A 22,888-nucleotide genomic window follows, 5' to 3' on the forward strand; every position below is an offset into this window, starting at 1 on the left:
TTCTTTCATCAGTGCTTTGGGTTCAGTAGAAGAGTGGTTTTCTGTGCTGTTAAAGAATGTACCTGTGAAAATCTCAGCCTAAAGAGTGTGATTCTGTTACAAATACAGGTTCTCTGCAAACCAGGAAATAAAAAATAAGAACACTGAGGAGACATTTATGGAAGTAGAAGACAGAGCTGAATCCCTCTGCTCAACTGAAGCCGGTAGGAAGAGCTGGAAAGGCCAACCATATTTTCTTGGGTATGTCACAAATATTAGGATTTTTAATTACACATGTGAAGAGGAGGAAAAAAAGAAAGATGAACGCTAATACCAGAGACAAAGTACAGAGGAAACATTCTTTATCAGGGCAGGTCTCAAAGATTTGATGAGTGAGTTATCTGTCTTAGCAAATTCTGAAAAGCTTCAAAGATTGAAGACTTCAGTCATGCTTCTTGAGAAAAACTGCCAAAATGCCACACAGCCCCAAAACAGCATTTTTAAAGCACATAGATAAGTACAATCTTGTTTTTCTGCTGTTCTGACTGATATATGCATTTTGGAGTCTCCTTTGGCATCTGCCAGTGGTGCTGATCCCATGGCATCTGTGTGCTTGCAGAGAAAGCTGGTGCAAAATTTGCAGCTCTTAGATCAGTAACACTCTGCCTATTAGTATGGATAGCAGCAGGGTCAGAGCCAACCTCACATTTACTGCTGGCCTTTCCCAAGCAGCTGTCAATATACTCTGTGTGAGCACGGATGCCCAGCGATCTGTACCCATACAAAATCTCTTTTGATTGCTCACTAACTTTTGCAGAACACTTCCCAGCGGTCCCATTAAATCCATCAGGTATGAAAGTCTTTGTGAAAACATGGGGAAAGCTGTGCCTTGGAGAGGCATCCAGAATCTATATAATCAGGTGTTGCTGCTGCTAAACTACACATATGCTTTTCATCATATGATAAAGATTTGATAGTTTGGGAGCCTTTGTGATCTCTTCGGCATTAAGGGTGCAAAGCTAGGCTAGATCCATTGAAGCTAGGGATGTTCCAGTGCCATGTGATAAATGACAGAGAATAACAAGGTTGAAGATATGCTACTGGTAGATCCCCAGCAAGCAAAAAGAAAGGACTCGACTCATTCTTTTTTTCACTTTTCATTTCACATTTGAATGGCCTAAAGACACTCCTAAAATACAAAGTTTGAGTACTTCCAGTTGGAAGTCTGAGTGCTCTCTCTCCATTTCTCCCTCTTCCACTTCTGTCTTTGTTCTCCACATTCTGGTTCTGTGTCATTCTTCACTGTAATTTCTGGAAGAGTGAAGTTCTTCTAGATACTATAGTCTCTGTCTTTTCTAAAGTACCTGATGATAAAATATTCTTCCTTGGAGAAAGGTTCTTCTCTTTGTAAGGGCTGTGGATGATATATATGAAAATAATAACTGATTTGGGAAATATTATTCCAGTTATCAGGAAGGAACTGTACCAAATTTGAAGTCAGTGTTGCTTGAGTGACATCACTGACATTTACTGCTGTGATTTGAATCAGAGCAAAAGATCCTGCAACTACTGAGATAAGTAGAAGGATCCCTCTTTTACTAAAGGCATCTTTAATAGACCTTATCTACAGGGTTTCTATATGCCATCCACACTGGAGACAGTTTGGCACTGTGTGCTGCCTTGATCTCTTCCATCTTTTCTTAACACAGTTTCATTGGACATTCACGCTTTAGAATAGCTATTTAATGTATGTATAGGCTGTGGTTTTATAGACACCTTCTGAAGAAATGCTTAAAAGATGGTGGGAAAACCCCCAGGAAACCACAGAAAAAAAGGAAGTGGTGGTTCCAAAATGTCTACAGTTGAAATTACGGATGGTTATGTTGCATAATTCATTTTCCATTTTTGTCTTCCATTTTTCCTGTAATGAGTCTTCTGTATTTTTCCATTAATAGGGAGAAAATAACTTTCTCTACAGATGAAATCTCGTGTAAGTGACTTCAGTTTCTTCTCAAATTTGTCATCTATCTTTCTTCTGCAATGTACTTTACTAGGGTGTAAATTCACGGTATGCTTCCAAAATAGATTATTTTTAGACTTAATCAGTTACCTTCATCTAAGTATAGTCAATATCTCAAGTGATTGGGGGGGGGTTGGGGGGGAAGAGGTGAGCTAGAAAAACAAGATACAAGGACAAGAAAAGGTAGGGAAGAGTTTATTTAGATGGGCTTCAAGGGTGAAACCACCAACCCTTGAGTTGGCTTTAGAAAAGCACCAGAATGATCAACCCCAGAAGTACACTTCCTTGAAAATAAATCCAAAGTTTATTAAATACAAACTCAGTTTCTAACATGAAGGTTCTGAGCCTAAAATTGACCCTGGTGTACTGGGGTAGCATCTGAGAAAGCATTACAGCGTACTTGAGTTACTTCTCAATTCTTCTTCAAGTGTATGCTGTTGGAGATAGAATACCGTCATTAGATCCTAACCCAATGACAACAGCTTTTTGCATTCATTACATTTTTTTCCCCATTTCATCTTGAATTGTTAGTAGGCAGATGCAGCATTGTTGGGAGTTTGCAGAGGGAAGGAGTTACTTGGTGATGGGAGTTATTCATTACACTGATGCAAAACTTTTGCTCTAGCAGGACAAGTAATGAGAGAGACTGGACACTTAAAATGACCTTGACAAATGACAAAGAGGTTCTTAAAAGTAGGGCATAATTTAATACAGAGGAATGCAAAGTAGTGCACTTAGTAGGAAAGATGAGTTGTACAAATAAAGCACAGAAAATTGGCCAGAGACTTGTTCTACAGAAAAGAGCAGGGGGTCCATAATGGCTGAGAAATAGGCAGTCATAATACCAGCATGAAAAATGCAGCCCAGCGAGGCAGGCTGGTGGTGCGTCCCTCTGCACGTGAGTCTGGGCAGCTCTTTCTGGGCCCCTTCTCCTGTGCAGAAGCCTCCAGTAAAGACAGAGGCAATAACCTATGGGCTCCAATTGCTGCTGCTGAAACTGCTGTGAGAACAATACACTTAAGAATAGATTGCCTGTAAGGGATAAAGAAGCTTCTCCATTAGTGGCTTTTAAGATGGCAAATGTCTCTTGAGAGTGTTTTATGCACTGCTAATCCTGCCCTTCTGCAGAACACCACCTCTTTCAAATAATGCTCTCGGGTTAGCTGGCTGTGATGGTGAAATCTGTTTCTCCGGATTCTCATTGCTCAGCTCTTGTAGTATAAATAGGTACTGTATAAAATATATCATCCTGTAATAAATTAAGAACTTAATTCTCAGTTAATTCTTTAGCTTAATGTATACTTTAATTTTCTTATTTTTAAGACTATTTGCATTTTTGGCTTTTTGAATTAATTGATGTAACATGACTTACTGCAAGACAGCAGCTCTGAAGCTCAAGGTGACAGCAAATAAATACAGGAGTACAGAAACACTGCAGCACTTGCCATCAGTGAAACACACAGGCTGTTTCCTCTGCAGTGAGGAAACTTGCTTGTGCTTGTGATCCAGACAGAATAGGAAGATGTTTGTTGGATGCACTGTATGTGAAAGGATGACTGAGACACAGGGGCCATTTTTTCATCACCCTCACTTTACAGACATTCATTTTTGACTCTTCTTATTGTGTCCTCATGTGGCAGGTAGCAGAGCTGAGTTTAGTTGCAGAAGGTTTTCTCCTAGACTATAATTTAAGATGATTTGAGGCTAAATCCTGAAACCTGGAAATTGCTTGGGTAGTTCTAGGTCCCACAGGCAAAAGTCTTGTTATGCAAAACCCCGAGAGCCTTAAGGGTGGAAAAGAGAAGGAGCAGGGGAAAAAGTAAAATTGAAGTGGTAAAGTCTCTATTTAACATGCCAGTTCTACCTCAAGTGGTCTTTGTAGTGGCTCTTGCCTTGTGCTTCCTCCTACTGCTAGGGCTTTGTTTTTTTCTTTAAGTCACTGCTACACTTTGCCTGTGTTCATACTAGTGTTTAATAATGTAAAATGGATATCTACCTCTTTTGTGTCAGGGGGCTGTACATGCAGTCCACAAAGTACTCAGTGTGCCAAATTAGGGTGTATGATCTTTCCATCAAAGACCATCAAATCGGCCAGTGCCATGAGGCTGGGAATTCATCTGGAGCAGGTAACTTCAACCAGTCTTACTCAGGGCTGACCACTGAAATCAGAGATAGTTTCAGTGTGGAGAAGAAAAACTGTACCAAAACTTTGTCACCCATTCCATTATAGAAATCATCATGTTAAATTACCAGCTTAGACTGAAAAAAAGGATTTCACAATGAATTTCCCCCTAGGCACTAATTTTTCTTTCTGCTTTAGTCCAGAGAGTAACTATGGTAACACCAGCAAGAAAAACAAACAAACAAACAAAAAAAACCCACAGAAACAACCACCTTTTTTTTCTTTTATGCTGGATTTCATCCCATAAAGAAAGAGAAAATTATGTTGTTTCTGTTACATCACTTTACAGCATGCAATTTTTTAAACAGATCTTTTATACTTACAGTATGGCTTGGCACTGGCTGCCTTTGAATTTCCATTACATGAGCATTATGCAGTGATGCCACACTGCAGCCTGGAAGTACCCACAAGTGATGAAACTGGATGACAGAAGAGCAGTCACATGGGAAAAGGTAGGGAATTCTGTGGGATTTTTTTCATGATTCTCTGAAAAATGGATGTTTATGTCTTAGAACCCTTTGCCATCTATCTTCATAACTTCAAAAGAATGAATTATGGTTCATATTGCTTGTATTGTAAAAGATTCTTAATCTTGTATACTTAGTCTGAAACCTCCTCTGTACAGGCTCTTTGGCTTTGATTTGCAGTTTGAGCTTTAGTTGAACTATATGTTTAAAACAGTTGTTGGTTCAGATAGAACCTATCATAGAACCATGGAGTCATAGAATCATTAAGGTTGGAAAAGACCACTAGGACCATCCAGTCCAAACATCAACCCACCCCACCATGCCCACTAACCATGTCCCTCAGTGCCACATTTACATGTTTTTTGAACACCTCTGGAGTGGAGGTCTGAGTAGGTGGACCTTCTGTTTGGCTGTGAGGTGCCCATTCCTGCCTTGCAGCACAATGTGCAAAGCTGATGTCTTAGACCTACCAATATGAAGATACAGATCTAAGGACAGCAACAGAACAGGAGCAAAGGAGATTTCCTTGATGGCAGAGGAGAGTGAAAATCGTGGTTAAGGGGAGCAAAAGAACTGAACAGTAAAGTGCAGAGAAAACAAACAGGCTTATGTGCCATGTCCGCGCTTTGGAAAATGAGACAGGGACTGCAGTTATGAACTGTTTCTCAGCAAAATGAAGGATGCATTTCATTAGGCATGCATCGAGTATTAATACTCTGAATTGAGACCACTGGCACTTGGAAATGATGGAACTGGACTGGAACATTTACGCCACATGTGAGATTGTTAAATGACAGCTCCTTCTGCAGAAAGAAAATGTAACTGTGCTGACAATAAAAGAGACATTTTATGAACCTGGGAAACTTACCAGCAATTGCAGTTACTGCTGCAAGACAAAACTGACTGGGTTTGAAGAAGGAAATGAGAATCTGTATCAGTCTTAGGCAACCACTGCAAAACCAGCCTCCTGTTGCATTTTGTCCCAAAGTGAAAAGTGTTTAATTCTGTTTATGGACCCAAAGGGATGATACCAGCACTCCAGCATACTGCAGCTGGGTGCAGCTCACATTGCTGAAGTGCCATCAGACCATCATCTGTTCTAAAAATGCATTTCATGCTTTGCATTTGTAAAGTCTCCTGTGGTGTTTTGGTGGTTTAAAATCCACCCAGCAAATTGTTAAGTTCCCAAAGCAGTAGAAACTGGAAGTTTTTGGTTCAAGACATTCCCCAAACAGGGAGTGACTTATTGCTGAAGGTGCCTGGCTGATGATTCTCCTTAATGGAAACCAAAGGATCTTAAGGCAATTTGCTCTAGTGCTTTTCACAGCAAAATATCCATGCAAAACACCCCTGGAAAGGACAATAGTGGAATCTTTCACACATTAAACAAACACACCTGGCTTCTAAGAGTTTTTGACCTGTGGGCAGCCATCAGAAAAAGGAGGAAAACAATTCCCATTTATCATCAGCATCCCGCAGGAGCCTTGCTGCCATTTTCCACAGCAATGTCTGGAGCCTGGGTGCTCCGCATCTTTCTAGCTGAGTGGTGAAATGAATTACAGCCTTTTCAAATTGCTGCTCAGGATGTGCTCGGCATACAGATTTTGCAAATTCCTTGGCATCCGCTCACATCCTGAGTAATGGCCTGCTCTTGAATCTTGTTAATAAATCAGAGATGACACTCGTTCAATTGAACCTTGCATGCAGTGAGATTGCCAGCATGCAGGAGCAAAAACACCCTATCACAATTCTCTTGAGATCATAGATAATAAAAAGGCAGTTGAAGAAATCTAGGACATGGTAGAATATACAGGTCTTGTGCTGGGAAGATGAAAATGTACAGTTCGAAGCTGACTTTTTGTTCTATGATGTATCCTGTAGAAGCACCAACAGACAGGCCTTGAGAACCTAGCTATGAAACAGATCGCTGTGATTTTCTAATCCAATCATAACAAATTTGGAGGAATTCTAGAAATCATTTTCTTTTGTGTGCATTGTAAATTGGAGTGCATTCCCATTCCAAAGTTATGTAATGGTGAGTTCTTGGAAACAGAAGTTTATCCGCAGTGATATTACAAAATTTACAGTTGGTTGGGGCTGTCATATTTTACAGTAACACTCAGCAAATCAAGTTAAAGACGAATTAAATCTTCCTTCCCTTTTCTAGACCTAATTCTTCAGCATTGATCAAGAGAAAAAATATCGGATCAGAAGATCCTGTGCTGTTCATCCTGCTAGAAAAGAAATGAAATTTAGTAACTCTGAAAGATTTTTGGACAATGGAGCCTAGACAAATGGTTTTTGGCAGGGGCCTGATCCTCAGTTGCCAGACACTTTCTGCAGGAGCTTCACCTTTCTTGGTGGAAGCCCTTCTCTTTCTCTCTGTGGGCTTTTCCATCTTCTACATACCAATAGCTGAGCTACCCTTCTGCTTTTTGAGCCCCTGTAATTTCCACAGAAATTAATGAGTGAGCAGTGTAAAACACAACACTCAGCGCATGATGAGCATGATGACCAGAGGGCTGGAGCACCTCCCCTACGAAGACAGGCTGAGGGAGCTGGGCTTGTTCAGCCTGGATAAGAGAAGGCTGCAGGGTGACCACATTGCAGCCTTCCAGTACCTGAAGGGAGCCTACAAACAGGAGGGGAGTCAACTCTTTACAAGGGTAGATAATGGCAGGACAAGGGGAAATGGTTTTAAGTTGAGGGAGGGAAGATTTAGGTTGAATATCAGGGGGAAGTTCTTTACCAGGAGAGTGGTGAGGTGCTGGAACAGGCTGCCCAGAGAGGTTGTGGATGCCTTGTCCCTGGAGGTGTTCAAGGCCAGGTTGGATGGGGCCCTGGGCAGCCTGGTCTAGTATTAGATGTGGAGCTGGCAGCCCTGCCTGCATCAGAGGGCTTGGAGCTTAATGATCCTTGAGGTCCCTTCCAACACAAGCCATTCTATGATTCTATGATTCTATGATTCTATGATTCTATGATTCTATGATTCTATGATTCTATGATTCTATGATTCTATGATTCTATGATTCTATGAGCATCATCAAGGATGCTGCTTTTTTAAAATATGGGAAGAAGAGTGATGCTATAATGCTACCTAAGGTCTGGTCACAAATGCAAAGAAGTCAGGAAAGAAAATTGTGTATTATTTCTCCCACGGACTAGCAAAAAAAATCTGTGCTTGGATACAGTGAACAAATTCAGGGAAATACACATCCCACTGATTTGTGGATCAGATTTTCATTTGATATTTCCCTCATGACCAAAAATAAACAATGGCTTTTAAAACTAAAGCAACGAATGAAGAGATTCACATCAGATTCTGCCTCATTTTGGCAGTGGTACAGGTGAAATTTGTATAACAGGGCCCTGACTCACATTTTTACCTTCATGGAAGTGGGTTTTGGGTTTGTCCTGATACAAAGCAAGAGATACTCATCTATGAGCAATTTATAAAACAATATCCATGTGTGAAGAATTACTCTTTTCAAACAACATCAAACAAGAATAACAAGGGCAAATGTTTCCACCAACACTGTTATTTTCTTAAATGACATTAAGGTAGAGTTGGCTAGATTTTTCTTCTCTCTGTTTCTTCTCATTAAGCTAGAATTTGCTGAGCAGCTATTTAAAACCTTAGTGATGTGTATATTTCAAATGCATGTTTAATATAAAAAATATATTTATATATGTATTAAAATTAATACAGTGTTTGTTATATGCATAAGCATAGATTAAACAGCTTTTTACTTGAGAAGTGGCTCATATTTTTGAGTTCAATTTGAATAAATTTCTCTTCTGTGGGTGTAGGCGAGAACTGCCAATTAGAACTCCAACTTTATTGGATTTCTACTTTAAAATAAAAGTAAAATTATATGGATTTTTAATTTAAACATTAGAAACTTATGGAAGAGCTCCAATAGGTAACAGATTTTTTCTACTAATAATGTTTCCTTCTTTGTTCAATTTTTTAAAGATTATGGGGGCAAAATGCTTTAAATTCCTCTTCCTGAGTTAGTACACCAGCAGCAGAGCCACAGTTTCTTACCTCTCAAGTAAATTCCAGACTCAATACAAAGCATTTTCTATGAAAAAGCACAGGAAAATTCTGGTGTGTGTTTAGTGATTTAAGCCACTGTGTTTAAATGCAATGTTTTGCAGTTGAAGATTCCACTGAACAGGTGCCTTGAAGAGTGCCATACTCAGTTCCTGCTCATATCGAAAAGCTCCCCAAACTGCTTTTACCCAAATTCTCTTTGCACTGCATTAAATGCGAAGAACCTCCTCAGGACCCTACTGTAAAGAATAACCTTCATTTCCCCTTCATGTATGCGGAGGGTTGTGCAAGATGGAGTTTGAAGCAACAGCTCCATTTCTAGGCATTTTCTGAGGGTTCAAATTATTATTGCATTTTTTTTTATGTTTATGGGGAGGATTTTTCTCCAAACAGTCTGATACAGTAAAAAAAAAAGTTTTCATTTCATGTCTCTTTAAGCTGAGGGAATTGCTGAAAAACTTGAAGCTGGTAAATTTCCATTGAAAGTTTTTCTTCAAAAAAAAAAAAAAAAAAAGATGATATACTGACGCATACATGTTAGATCCAATTGCCTCAGAGCCTGCAGCACTTAATTCCAGCCACTGGAAAGAGCAACCACCAGGATTCAGCTGCTCTGGAAGGTTGAATAAAGAGAAGAAATTGCTCAAATAATGGAGCTCTTAGCTAAAAGCAATTAACACCTTGACCTGCCTCCAGAAATGGACAGCAGAATGAGCTATATGCCATTAAAACAGTAATCGGAGGAAAGGATGCTCTCATTTTTCTGCTGCAAGATTATGTTAAAATAACCTCCTGGTAGAACAAGCCCCAGTAATTCATAGAATCACAGAATGGCTGGGTTGGAGTGGACCTCGCAGCCCACCCAACTCCAGTCACCTGCCATAGGCAGGGCTGCCACCCAGCAGGTCAGGTCAGAACAGGGCCCCATCGAACCTGGCCTGGAGCACCTTCAGGGATGGGGCACCCACAGCTTCTCTGGGCAGCTGTGCCAGGGCCTCACTGTCCTTACTGTTGGCCTTCCAGGCTGCAATAACATATTGCTGGCTCATGTCCAGAAAAAAGCATGCCCATCAGGACCCCCAAGTCCTGCAGAGCTGCTCTCAGTGAGTTCTCAGAGTCTCTACTCATGTCTGGGATTGCCCTGACTCAAGTACAACACCTTGCTCTTGGCCTTGTTGAACCTTGTTAGATTCACATCCACTTCTCAAGCCTATCCAGGCATCCCTTACTTCTGTTGTGTCAGCTGCACCACTCAGATTGGTGTCATCAGCAAACTTGCTGAGGGTACACTCTATCCCACTGTGATGTCATTGATAAAGGTGTTGAAGAGCACTAGACCTAAGATGAACTCCTGGGGGACACCACTCATGACCAAACTCCACCCATTAAGTTCTATTTATCCACCCATTAAATCCGTATTTCTCCGACTTTAAAGCAAGGATGTGTGGTGGGATTACATCAAAGGCCTTGCAGAAGTCCAGGCTGGATGTGACAAGGACGTGAACTATCAGGGTGGCTCCTCCTCTAAGCTGTAGGCTGGCAGAGGTCAGAAAAGGAGCTGAAATTGGCAATTAGTGCTGCTCCTTGATGCCTGCTTTCTGTAAGCTGTTTTTCTATGGAAGACAGAGAAATGGCTTCAGATCTTCTTTCTGAATGCTTTCCTTTTCTGCTCACCATTATTTGAAATGAGCTTGCTTTTGCTTCAAAACCAGATTTCTCAGGCACAGAACATTGACGGGAAAATGAGATGCTCTTCTTGGGGATGGACAGGATGAAATGCAGAGGTGTTCATAGTGAAAAGCTACTGGTGAATTCCAGTGAATTTCTGATCCCTTTTCCAACCTGCCCCTATAAACAGTTTCAGCATGGAGAGGATGTGTGGATCATGACTTCTTTACAATTCACACTGTACCTTATTGTCTTCTCCTTGCAGGTGTTCTCTGTGACAACTGCTCACAGAGCACGGTGCATCTCATGGCTGCATGGGAAGAAAGGGGCACTACCTCTGACATCCCACAACAATCCTGCACAATCCCAAAGCATGCTTCCCAGCACCACACATTGAGTCCCACCTCCCCGCAGCCAGTAATCCCCTTGCTCTGCAGAGAGATCTGGAGACCTCTCCTTCTGAGCCATGTGCCACCTGCAGTGCATGGGGATAGTCAGCCTGCAGTGACAGCCCTGGGAGCACCCAGGATGGGGTCTCCTTGGCTGTTAGGGTACCCCTGCTGCCACTGTGCCGTTGCACTCCCTGCTGTTCCTGGAGACAAGCCATAGGCCGTGAACCTTATGCTTGTCTCAGCCACTTGGCATCCCACTGAATGGTGAAGCTGATGTGGAACAGCTAAGCACTTGGACACTTGGTGTCTGTAAACTCACAAATCAAAATACAGCCTTCAGCAAAACAACACATAGTTTAGTCTCCTCTCTCTTTTTTTTTCCACCCACCACTGATTACATTATGTAACAGAAAGAGCAAGCATCTTAGATGGGTTTCAGAGTGAAACTGATATTTTTAGGAAAATTGGGAATAGAAGGCCTGTTTTGCTTAAAATATGATTACACATCCTAAAACTCTGTGAATAGAAATTATTTTGCAAGTCCTTTTTCATACTTCTTAGATGTCTTGAAGTCAACTACATATTTATAGCTAGAAAGTGTGGCTTGCTGGCAGCTTTAATTGGGTTGAAAGAAAGCCTGCTTTCCTCCCCTCCAGGAATGGTGATTTATTGTCATATAATACTCAGTGCTTGGCCTGAATGGCAGTCAGCACCTTTCCCCTTCAGTGATGGTTGTGTTCACTCTCTGAAAGCCCAGAGTGGGACGTAAGCATGGGGCTGCCTTTCAGTCATCTCCATAACACAGTTGGGAGAAGTAGAAAGAGTAGTGAATGATAAGAAGCAGAACTGAGATACTCCCTTCTCTGTCTCTCTCCTTCCACTTTCTGCTTCAAGGAAAAATGAAAGGAAGTACGTAACACCTGAAAGGACTTGCTGTTCTGCACTGGAGAATCTCTTTCCATCTTTATGGCTTTTGGGAGGTTTGGAATTTGGTCCATACCAAGAGAGGTAAGAGAATATGTTTTCTCAGCACCTTAACACATTTTGAGCTCCTGCTGCAAAGCATGAGATCATGACTGCAGTATTTGACCCACATGTGTGCGCTACATCAAAGCCTGTGCTCTGGTAGGAACATGTTTTGAAAGGAATTCTGTAGTACAAGACATAGGTCTATTTGACACTACGCGGAACAATTATCATACTTTTCTTACTACGCTAGTATAAACCACCTATGGATTCATAATGGAGTAACAAACACTGCATCCCAGTAACTTTACAGCAAGAAGTAAGGTTTTTCACAACTTCTGTTGAAAGAGAGTGATGTTTTCCCACTGTCATCCCCATCTTTGAACTCTTAGAGAAATTGGGATCCAAATTCTGCCAGCAGGGTTCAGCCTCCCCCTTGGGATGTCCTGGTTCTGCAGACTGCCTTTTGGGTGCTTGGTTTTCGGAGGGGGAGGGGAAGAGCTGCACTCCCCAGGGTTCTTTGCGTCTGGAGGGGGCTGGTGAAGCCCCCTGGTAGACCAGGAGTCTCTCTCTTTGTATGCAGTGGGGAAGCACGTGGTCCCCCTGCAGCTTACAGAGTAAGAATTGCAGCTTGTAACACTCTTTGTTTTGATTTGCTGGTCTCAATTTTGATATCATATTTAGTAAATTAACGTTTCTCCTCAGATTGGTGCTGCTGTTTTGTTTTCGATCCGTCTACGAGTTCCCTACTTTTCCCCTTTTCCCTTTGTTTTTCCCAGGGTGTGGGTCCGCGGGTCCCCTGCTGCATTAGCCACCGGACCGGTCTGGGCTGGCCCCTAAAGCACCGACATTTTTTTTTTCTCCTTTCTCTCTTTTTCAGGCAGGTGGGCCTGTGGGCCTGATGTTCCCCTGTCACAGACACAGATCTATAGGTAACGCCGTGACATTATGATAGGGCACAATTTCATTTCGATGATGCTTGCTGTGACACCTCCACATCAATAGCATGTGAAGGCATTAATGCCTTTACAAATCACATCTAATATATAAAACCTGACATTACTGTTTTGCTCTCTTCCATCCTGGCCTATTTTTTTCTGCTGACTTCTTTTTACAGATCTGCAAAAGAAGCATATGTTTTATTTCCCAGCTGTATACTTAATGCATACAAAGGGAACCTGAGAGATGGTTTGCTGTTTTGAGATGCCTCACTTGAAGGTGTAAAATTCAAACCCAAGTTTTGCAGCCACCAACAGACATGCTTGAGAAACTTCCTGGTACTAAAACAATTGCGTAATTGTGGGATTTTGGGCTGTCCTTAAAAGTTTCATGTAAGTTACAAGTGAGGGCAGGAGATTTTTCTTTTGTTTCCTAGACTGATTATAGCTGCTTCAAAGCAAACAGTCTCTGTAAGCGTCTCTGAATTTCCTGATCCTACCCCCATGTTTACCTCTGTTGCTATCAATCTTGCTACACAGTGATAACAGCAGGAATTAGAGAGCAGGTTTTCAAGTACATTCAGAAAGGATCTAGATTTGTGACTCTGGAAAACAGTAGTGAAATGAGCACTTCATCATTTGTTGTAATGTCACTGACGAGTGATTCTGAAAATCTCCCTTGAAAATGGTCATGTCAAATCCTGTCCTCACTTATCTCCATTGATTGCAGTCAGCATGCTGGATACCAGAGCAGAACAAGAGTCTGAAAATTCAGGTTGAATATTAAGAAAAATTTCTTCTCCAAAAGAGTGGTGAGACTTTAGAACAGGCTGCCTGGTGAGGTGGTGGAGTCACTGTCGCTGGAGATGTTCAAGAGACATGTAGATGTGGCACTGAGGGACACGGTTTGTGGGCATGGTGGGGATGGGTTGGTGGGTGGACTGCATGATCTCAGAGGTATTTTCCAACCTTAATGATTCTATGATTCCATAAAAACAGTTCCTGCTGTTGCTGTTTTAAGCCTCAAGTAACCCGTATCTGCATCATCCTGTTACAGTGCTGCTTCCCAGCCTGGCGCAGAGCATTTAGTAAGAGAACAAAAATAGCTGTGAAAATGATCCAGTGAAAATATAGTAGGCAGTGCCCAAAGAGTGCTGTAACTCAGGGAGTGTGTGAGACATTAAGCTCTCGATAGTTTGTGTCTGTACTTAGATAGCTCTCATCCCCACATGGAAACTACTTGTGAATCATTTTAAAGCCTCTGTTTCACCAACCAAGAAAAACAATGCTATGTTAAGCTGGAATGTTTGACAGTGGCTCTACAAGGCTCAGGTGCAGATGAAAAATGCAGAATCAGAAGATGGTTCTCCTTGTAACTTACAAGTACTGGGTTGTGTGATGTTATATTTCCAGCTTAATTCTGCAAGTATGTATTTCTGTGAGGTTTTGGAACAGCTTTCTCTGCAGAGATAGCCAGTGAGCACTTTGCAGAAGGCTCTTCTGCACCAGTGCACCCATGACTGCCATTCTTTGTTTTTCTTCTTGGTTATTCGTTTGAATGGTGTTTTGTTTACATAATTACTCAGAAAAGCTTTTTTTCTTTTTTTTTTTTTTTGCAGAAAACTATCTTTATTTGCATGTAAATAAGAGTATTCATGTACAAACAAGTGTGTTCTTCAGTCACTTTTCTGAAACCATTTTTTAAATATTTCAGGGAGCAGTAACAATTCTGTCCCCTCACCAAGAGGACAATCACACATCACACATCACAAACAATGAATGGAAATACCTCATTCAGTTCAGTGGGAACTACTCTGGGTCAGAATGGTCAATGGGAACAAACAAATCATAGACTGAAATTGGTCCACATGTTGCACGTGGAGCTGCGCTTAATGAATAAGTTAATACAACTTAGATTTGTCCACATGACAATTCAGAAACTGAAAATCTTAGATTACTCATGTATCATGTTGAGAATGGATAACTCAGCTCTGTCATTTCCAAACTTTAACATGGTCTTCCTCAGTTGCTTTCTATGAAGAAAGCCTGAAAATTCAGACCGTGTGTTTAAATGCCATCAAAATACCACAGAGTTACATTATAAACAGATCCAGAAACAGGTAGTAAAATGAAATGCATTAATGCAGATTGCTTCTGAATTTAATATAACTCCATGGGAAAACCAAATGTGATCTTTTCCCTGGTTGAGCTATTTTTCAGTAAACCTTCAATAATTTTGAATGCACACAGTGCATTTAATATCTACACTGAGATGAACTCTGCAGTAACACTTCCTTGCATTTCCCAAGAGCTACATGTCTGTCCAATTCCAATAATGATTTGCTAGCTTTAACCTGCTTGAATCCCAACGTACATATGTAAATCCTAATACTGAGGTGGCATTGTGTCTCAAAACAGTACTTCAAAATACTGCAAATATTTCCAGTGCTGATCACATGGCATTGCCTCATTTGCAGTATGGTGAAATATTATTCCTTCTTCCCATCTCTCTCCTCATGAGAGCGCAGGGCTTCTATTGACTTTCCCCCAGAGGAAGGCTGGGGTTCTCCTCTGTTCGGCTTATCAGTACGTGAGCTGACTTGGGCTAAGTTGATTTAAAGGCAACAACAGAAAAGATGTTACTGTGCTCACGACGAAGCACTTTCTCCTCTCTCCTTCTCTCCTCTCTGTGCTCTTACTCTTCAGAAAAAATGAATAAATAAATGACACTGGATGTTGTCTGTGTATCAGCAGTGAGAAAGTGTTTACTGGTTAAAGCAACAAAGCGGTGTCCAGTGGCGCAGGAAGCCCCACTGAACTGCATTCTCTGGACAAAAAAGAAATAACCTGAAACAAGCAGACAGCTTCAGACACATAGTGAAGAACTGAACACCTGTATTAGTTCTTAACTGAAACAGTAACTTCTTTACATCATCCTATGGCAATACCAACCTGTAAAGAATGCTTTCCTACCTTTCACACTGGGGTAGGCATGCTACTTTGACAACAGCGGGTAGGATGCAGCTGACTGGCTGGCAACCATGCTGTTGTCATGCTCTGTTCTGCTGAAGAGAAGCTGTTAGGTATACTGCAAGTTGATTTCCTACACTCTCACCAAGACTCCTGGCTTTAATCTGTGCTCATTCTTTTCACATTCAGATCATTTTCCTCCTTTTTTTCCCCCTCCACTAAAGTCTTTACAAGGATCTTCTAATGTTCCTTCTCACACAATCTACAAACAGTGGCTCTTTTTAAATTTTTATAGTCTGTGTAGTAAATACTGGAGGACTCATAGATTTTTTCACACATAGTGCTAAAACCACTTCTAATCTCCACATTCTTTATGCATTGATTAGATGAGGGGAGAGTCTTCAGTGAATACGAGCACTTGTGCGTATTCAGTATATACACGTTCTTGTTATGCATTAGCTATTGAACCTGAACTACAAAAAAATAAAATTTAAAAAGGATAGTAAAAGAAGACCTTGACTTGAAATAAGCATACAGGAATGCATAATGCATGGAAAGTTTTTCACCCACATGCATGGACCTCAGAAGTTTCATTGCAGAAACATGTCCCAGAAGGAAGATCCCAGGAAGAAGCAGGTCATCAAGGAGAAATGTTTGCCTCTTCGGAATCATGAATTTCTTTGCAGGTACCATTCTGAAGTGGCAAACATTTATCCTTGATTTATCACCCACTAGTCTTTATTGAAATCAGTAAGTAGGAAAAGAGTCTCGTTATTCCAAGAGGTATGAGTTAAGCTTAGTATTCTGTTATGGATTTCTTACATGGCGTCTGGTAAATTTTTGTGCCACATTGTCCCATGGCCATGAAGCAGGTCCCACAACCATTCCTTTTCCTATTTTACAGGATCATTATGAGGATACATGTATTAAATATGTGAAATACCTAGATAACAAGGTAGCACTTGCAACTCTTCAGCTATAGATTGCCTAAGACGTTTGAAGGAATTGATATGATGATGTCATAGCAATATAAATATTATTTCTATACAACACCCTTTCTACAAAAATGAATGCTACAATTTTTACATATTAGCTCTGAATCTACTGAGACTGCATCAGGAGAAAATCACTCTCTTGTTCTAGAACATGCTGTAATGTACTTTGAACTTTGAAGGACAGAGATATTTTGTCATTCTCAGTTTAGAATAATGCTGTTCTGCCACAAAATGCCATTTATTAGGCAATCTAATGGCATTCTTTAGCTGTACAAAGTCAAAAATGAGCTCCAGTGTATTCACTCCAATGAATACTGTTTTAGGGAGTATCACTACTTTAGTGAAGCATACAAAATCATACTGCTTAAAAGGCAACCAATAAACAAAATTAATCTGAGGTCATCATATAACCACTGTTGTAAATCTAAATAAGATTTTTTTTCCCTGTTCCGCTTTTTTTTTTTCCTCAAGCTCATGTAAGGATTTTTTGCTACAACAGGTTGCTGTCAGCAGCTTCTCAACAGCTCTCTCTGTGGTGTATCCATCCCTGAAGAGACAGCTGTGTTTTTACCTTTGTGATTCAAAGTCCCATTCAGTCTCTTCCTCTGACAAAACTATCCTCTTACAATATATATCATTTTTAGCTTCAGAATGCCAGCTCACTGTCCCTGGAGGTGTTCAAGAAGTGTGTAGATGTGGCACTGAGGAGCATGGCTTATTTTGCATGATGGGGATAGGTTGATTGTTGGTCTTGGTGATCTTTATGGTGTTTTCCAACCTTAATGATTCTATCATTCTATGCAATACATGCTTATCCAGCAGTAGTTACTTGAGATTCCTTTCTCCTACTCCAGGAGCATCTCCCTGGGTATAGCCATGTCTCAAACTGTTCATGTGTGCAGCAGGCTGGTGAATAGACTCAGGTGGTAGAAGTTCTTTCACATGGCAAATACAGATCAATAACCATGCTGAAGAAGGTGGGGAGTTCAGAAAAAGACTTGGATTACTCCAAAAAAAGCCTTGCCTGACCACCTTTTCTATGGGTCTAAGTAAAAAAAAATGGAGGAGAAGTCACAGAAGCATTTGGATCTTCATTTCTTCCAGTCTCCAGGAAATGTCTCCAGGCAAAGCACATTTATTTAAGCTGTGACAAGAGGGAACAATTCATGTCTTCTGAGGCAGTCATGGCTGATGAAATTATGTAGCTTTTGGCTTGGGGTATCAGTTTTGATGATTGTAAAGTTCCCTCCTGGCCTTAAAATCAGTGGAGCTACCCATGCTAGCAGTACATTACAGAAGTTAGCTCCATGGCAAATAGCTGTGCCTGCATTAAATTTCTTTAGGAAATAACATAAAAAACAATCTAATGGCTGCAAACAGTCACTGATGTATTGTGAAAGATCAGAGAGCATGCACTAAATTAGTGTACGTGCTCTCTCACTGCAGCATCGGGAGCAAACAAGACAGTGGAGGCCCAGAAACACCTACCAACTAGAAGACAGGAATACACAAATTTGCAAATCACATGTGATATTTTAATAGGGAATATAACTAATTGTGAAGGCACAGATTAGCTAGAGATCAATTCTGGAAGACGGATCTCTCAGCACATCTGCATTGGGAGTTCCTCGTCAACAGCTGTTTAAAGGGTGTGCTGTAAGAAGGTAAATCAAGAAATTAAGCATCACAGTTAGGCCTGGGGAGTTTGCTCTAATTTGTGTTGAAATGTCTGAGAACCACGCTTTAGCTCAGCCATAGTTACTGAATCCAGTGTAGGCACTGCTAAATGAAAACTCAAGATAGTGTCATAGAAGTGTACAGATGAGCATCAAAGGTCTTTCAGGTCTAAAAATCTGTTTAATCTGTCTGCCTAATCACAACTAGTAGGTAGTTCCAGGTTCTTGCTTTCTAAAACAAGAGCAGGACCCTCAGGGTGTGGGCTAACTTCTCGAAGAGTCTGCAGTATCCAGACAAAAATATGAAAGGTGGCTGTAGAAGGAGTGAATGATGAAAGAATGAAAGAGAAGATGCAAAAAGGATTTTTTTTTCTTCCATTGTTAGTGTTAAAGTGTGGGAATCAAGAGAAGTTTGTCCCAGGAAAGAGACTTTCTGAACAGATGAGTTACATACTGCTGACTAGATGGGAGACTTTGTGTGACTGATGTCCTAACACACACCTGCATACAGGGAATATGAACTCCTCATACTGCGGAAACACTGTTAGCAGTGTAATTCCGCTTAAGGAAGGAGAATCACCTAAAAGTGGGCAGTATTGTGGTCACAGAGGCACCTAATCTTCACAAGGTTGGGCTGTAGGCTGTTGAATGGGAGGGGTGTCATGGTTTCACCATTTTTATCAGTATTCCACATCATAACATCATGCAGTGCACTGGGAGTTAAAGAGTTAATGTTCCAGTTCCATACATTGCCCATTTTCTGGGTACCTGGTTCTCAGAACTACATACCCCAGAGGACTTTGCGTTCAGAGGGAAAGATAAAACTCCTCACAAGTCACGAGACGCTCTCCCTTTTTGCTGCCCAGCAATGACTGTGTGTTCCCCAGCCGTCTCACCTTCAGTTTTAGAGTAAGGCCTTCAGCTTTGGACACCCTTTCTCTTATTGTATTTGATTTATTAGCCTCAATTCCAATTATATTGTATTATATTGTGTTATCTTGCATTCTGGTATATTTAGTAAATTAAATTTCCTCCTCAGATCGTTGCCACTGTTCTGTTTTTAGGCCCTTCTCCTATCTCCCTGCGCTTCCCCCTTTTCCCCTTTCCCCTTTCCCAGGACGTGGGTCCGTGGGTCCCCTGCCCCATTAGCCACAGAACTGGGACAAACCGGCCTGTAAAGCATCAGCACCCTCCTCCCCTCCCTTTTTCAGGCCGGTGGGCCTGTGGGCCTGCTGACCCCCCCACAGATAGATCTAGAGACAACTCTGTGACAAGGGGAGAGATGGTATTTCCTCTTTTGACACTATGACCTTTCTGTGTTGCGATGTCGTGTCCACGTCTTGCAGTCATAGTTTAAGTGGGATGTCCAAAAATAGGCTACATGCCACCGTAGAGCTGAGAGAACAGAGATTTGGAAGACATATCACTGAAAGTTGGGGGAGGTTAATCTACTTGACACGGAGGAAACGTCTACATCACCATGTGCAACAGCTTGCACAGGGAACAGAAATTTCTGTCACCTAAAAGCATGATCAAACAGCTAGGAAATGAAGGCATGCTCAAAGCAGAAATAAAACACATTTTTAAGTGAGGTTAATTACTGAATACCAACTCTTATGAAATCTGGAAATTATAAGAGAAATACAAAAATGAGGGAAATTTCATTCAGATTCAGGGACAAGTAATTGACCTATGAAAGAGAAATAACTGCAAGATTATTAAGAGATTTAAGACGCTAATTCAGAAAATTCTAGCCTACGTGTAAAACCAGTATATTTTTGCAATAGAAGACTGTTCTTGTTGTCAAAAGCCAATACTGAAGTTGAAAGAAGAAGTAAATTTAGCTACAATTTAAGAGTCTCCCTGGAGCACAGGGGAGTGGAGTGTTGCAAGGCAAAGCATTGGTAGGAGACATTTAATTAACTGCAAAGGCAGTGGCATTCCAGCTGCTAGGCTTAACCCAACCAGTGACTGACCTACGCTTGCATCTCAAATGTTAATGGCTTGACTCCCTGTAGCATAACTTGCAGAAAAAGCACTGAAATAGAAGCATTTTGTTATTTTCTCCAATCTTTTACTAATTTGATGGATGAATACATGCAAACTAACAGCCTTGGTATTTGTCTTTGCCCAGTTCAAATCTTGATTGATGCCCTTAGCGGAACTTGAAATCATTCTTGTTTAACTGGATTTCGAGGGACTCAAGAAACAACCTCAGAATAAGAATTTGCTACTACAAGTCCTTCAGGATGGGTTTATGAGGCAACTATGATTTAACATTCAGAAAAAATATTAAATAAAATTGTAGCTTCAAATAGTTTAGATCTGTGAGGCAAAGAACTCCTCTCTAGGCCCATCCATTCTACATGTCTGGTAACCAATGTGACATGTAAGAGCTCAGTGATAGGTGAAATTAAAGATACATTTCTGAATGAGCTATCAAGCTGATGAAAATACTTGATGGCCCTGGCTATTAGAAAAGTAGCTCATTTTGATAAGGCAACTACATCCAAATGTGAAAGGATACCATTGGATGGTCTTTTGAAATGGTATGGTAACATAGAAGAAAAAGCTTTTAGAAATGTAGACTGTGCAGAACGTAAAAAGAGGGCAATGCTATACCATTAGCAAGGCAATGTACTTGGTACCTGGTTGGTCTCCTCTTTTTGAAAAATATCTCTGTAGAAGTGATTACTCATTCTAACAGCAGTAGGAATTTCTGCATCCTCTACAGGCTAAATCAGGCCAGAACCTTTGACAGTCCTACAGAAGCAACTTTTATTATTTTTTTCCAGAGGTTCTGGTACACAAGGCTTGGCACTTTGCTTTTGGCAGATTTAAATTTACTCAGGCATTTCATACCCAAACCCTACTTCTCCAAACCTACCATTTCCAAATCTTGCCATATTAAAATTACATATTATCCCAGTACATTAAGCTAGCTACTTTTCTTACTGGAGAAAACAACAATTTTTTGTTGTAGCCATGTTGGTTCTGCTGGGTCTACAGAGTTTGGTTTGAGGAGTATTCAGGAAAACACTACCATACCCACTGGTGGATGTGCTGAGCAAGAACTATATTTAGACATTTTACTGAAAGCAAAATTATGATATGTGCAGTTTTCTCTTAAACTTTCCTTTTCCTCTTCTGCCTTCTCTGGCCCACACACTGGAAAGGGATAACTTGCAATGATTGCCTGTGAGACACAGAAATCTCCATTTTGTCTTCTGTGCTGAAGTGAGCACAATGGGAATCACTCTAATTTTTATGTCTGTAGCTGCCTGAGTTCATTCAAACAGTATGGTCTGGTTTTGATAAAAAATCACAGCTTAAAAAGCATTTGTTAATACTCTTGGTAAAATGTTTAAAGAGATATATTTCCTGTGAAAAATAATTTTCTGCATCAACAGTTTCACTGAAAATAAATCTCTCTGTTAAAAAGCCATTTGGTGAAAACGTTCATTCTCTTGAAGGTATTTCATCACTTCCCCATGATTTCCAAGATCAAACTGGAAAGAAGCTTTGGTCTATTTCTCCTGGTAGTGCAGTGGAAGATATCTGGCCCACACTGCCTCCCTAACGTGGATGAACTCTGTATTGCTGATGACAATGGGACTATGTTCTAAGCAGTCCACGACCCAAAATGACTTTGGAGAAGAAACAGCATTGTGCTGTTAATGTCTTGCCATAAGTATGTCAACACCTCCAGGAGCAAAACCCTCGTGGCAGTACCAGCCTCAGGAGAAGACAATCCTGGTGCTATAGGCCAACCTCAGCAACTCCTGACCTAGCTGTTCAGCTCCTTTGAACAAAAAAACCACCTCTATGGTGACCTTGGCATTAACAGTTTTCTAGCAGGTCAAAGGTTACATAGTGGTTTGAAATTTTGCCATTGAAAATGCCTGTCAACAGGGAAATGGTTTTTGTTCCTATCTAGAGCCATATTTCTTAGCAGTCTATGCTGCATATGTCAGTATTGCCTTTCAGTGATCCTTGGGTCACTGTTCTGCCCCAACAGTGGAAAACGTAATGTTAAAGTAGGATGTCTCTTTCAGCCAAGAGCTGGGCAAGAAACTGTGGTGCCTCAAAAGGTGGCAAAAAGCCCCCTGCTCCCACTGCAGCCAGCTCATCTGGAAGGCACTACATTGGTCCACAGCCTTGCACAACACCAGTCCCCAGTGATGGCCTAGATGTCAAGGTGAGGACAAGTCTATGCTGCTGAGGTGGGCTTGTTTTCTCAGTGCAACCTCTCTGTAGAGAGTCAGTATTCATGAAAAAATGGAAATAACTAAAGGATATTCACATACCAGAACTGAAAAATTCACCCATCAACACCAGGCTGACTATCAAGAGCTCCTCAAAGCTTCAACATTGGGGATGGAGAAAGAACTGCTGCAGGGTAACCTCAAAAAAAAAGAGCTTTATGTTAATGCAACTATGCTTATGTTTCATTTTCAATCTTGTTGCCTTACCTACTTGAAGACCAGAGGTACATTTTTCTTACATGTGTATCTCAAGCTAGGACAGATTATTTCTTTAATTCACAGGCTTGCCAGGAAGCAGGTTGATTTCTAAAAC

Source organism: Numida meleagris, chromosome Z (assembly GCF_002078875.1).
Source record: "Numida meleagris isolate 19003 breed g44 Domestic line chromosome Z, NumMel1.0, whole genome shotgun sequence".
Taxonomy (NCBI): Eukaryota; Metazoa; Chordata; class Aves; order Galliformes; family Numididae; genus Numida; species Numida meleagris.